At 40.1% G+C, this 2,051-nt stretch overlaps 1 pseudogene; it reads left to right on the forward strand.

The window, feature by feature from the left end:
• Positions 1 to 545: 545 nt before the first annotated feature.
• Positions 546 to 1,510, forward strand: LOC124090471 (small ribosomal subunit protein uS2B-like; annotated as a pseudogene).
• The last annotated feature ends 541 nt before the right edge of the window (positions 1,511 to 2,051 follow it).

The raw sequence follows: 2,051 nt of genomic DNA on the forward strand, positions 1-2,051 counted from the left end.
AAATAAATAAATAAAAATTTAATAAATGTATATTAATAAAAACTTAATATTATATCTGTGGATGTAACTCAGTGTTAAAGTACTCTGGGTTCTATCCCCAGTACCAAAACAACAACAGCAAAATACAAACAAAAAATAATAATTTTAATCTTACAAACCATTTTTGGCTTATCAACAATGATATTAATGAAAACTGCCACACAGCTAACCTTTAGGAATATCATTGCCTGAGCCCTACTCAAAAGTGACTCTATAGGACAAAGATTGATTTTCAGGCATGGGTCAGCTGGTGTGTGTGTCTGTGTACCTGCATGAACTTGTGTAGGAGAAAAGGTCATTGATCAGGGGTCTGTTGTGTATGATCACTCCTTCTTATCCCACATCAAATGGTTATGGGATGTTGGGGCTAAGAGGGACATTTTTTTTTTTTTTACTTTGTTAAGTGATTTTAAGAAACATTCTTAGTCCTTTCCGCTTTGCCCAGGGAGGGGCCCATATGGTGTTGCTCTTAATTCCCCTCGTAACTTTAAAGGGAAATTGTCACAATGTCAAGAGCCCTTGATGTCCTGCAAATGAAGGAGGATTATGTCCTCAAATTCCTTGCAGCAGGAACCCACTTATGTGGCCCAACTCTTGATTTCCAGATGGAATTTTATATATATATATATATATATATATATATATATATATATATATATATATATATATACACACATATACATATATAAAGGAAAAGCGATGGCAGATCATAAATCTGAAGAGGACTTGGGAGAAGCTTCTGCGGTCAGTTTGTGCCATTATTGCCGTTGAAAACCCTGCTGATGTCAGTGTCATATCCTCCAGGAATACTGGCCAGCGGGCTGTGCTGAAGTTCGTTGCTGCCATCGGAGCCACTCCTATTGCTGGCTGCTTTACTCCTGGAACCTTTGCTAACCAGATCCAGGCAGCCTTCTGGGAGCCACGCCTTTGGGTGGTTACTGATCCCAGGGCTAACCACCATCCTCTTACAGAAGCATTTTATGTCAACCTACCTACCTTTGCTCTGTGTAACACAGACTCAGTCCTCTGAGCTATGTGGACACTGCCTTTCCGTGCAACAACAAGGGAGCTCATTCTGTGGGTCTGATGTGGTGGATGCTGGCCCGAGAAGTTCTGCGTGTGCATGGCACCATTTCCCATGAACACCCATGGGACGTCATGCCTGATCTCTGCTTCTACAGAGATCCTGAAGAGATTGAAAAAGAAGCACAGGCTGCTGCTGAAAAAGCTGTGACCAGGGACGAATTTCAGGGTGGATGGACTGCTCTTGCTCCTGAGTTCACTGCTACTCAACCTGAGGTTGGAGACTGATTATGGAATGCTGAGGCTAAGAGGGACTTGGTGTGCAGGTGTCCTCTGTGCCTAGCCAGTGGTTCCCTACTAGAGGGCTTAGCCAGCCACTGAAGACTGGTCTGTAGCTCCCTCTGCTCAGGCCACTGAATGGGTAGGAACAACTACCGAGTGGTCTTGAGCTGTTCTGCAGACAGTTATTAATAATCAAAATGGAAATAAGGTTACAGAATATAAACACCAGTTTCTAAAAAAAACAAAAGGAAATAGTCTTAGTATTTTTCTTTTACAAAAAATATGAGTACCAATTATACTAAGCTCTTCTCATGTCCTTCTCTCTCTTGCTTTAATCTGTGGAACAAAGATATAAAACCTTCATTTAAAAAACATTCGTGGAGTCATGGTGTTATGGTGTTCAGTGTCTTTATTGTTAGAAGTCATTGCTTAGAAACTGTGTTGAACTATAATATTCAAACTCAATGTCACCTGGTAACCAGTACCAAGATCAAGAAACAGCTCCTCATTGGTGGCCCAGATGTCCCTCTAATTCCAGTTACTAAATCTTTCCAAGAATAAAATTTTCCTGATAGCTAGAAGTCATCTCTATTTCTAATAAATATCACTTGAGCTATATTTCATGTAAATATGAGGGTTTTTTTCAGATATTGGAAACTTTAAAACCTTAAAGGTTTTCTTCATCACCAACATTCCTGACTAAAAGT

This window comes from Marmota monax, unplaced genomic scaffold (genome assembly GCF_021218885.2).
Source record: "Marmota monax isolate L192 unplaced genomic scaffold, Marmota_monax_Labrador192_F-V1.1 WCK01_AAM20220418_F8-fsc00017, whole genome shotgun sequence".
NCBI lineage: Eukaryota > Metazoa > Chordata > Mammalia > Rodentia > Sciuridae > Marmota > Marmota monax.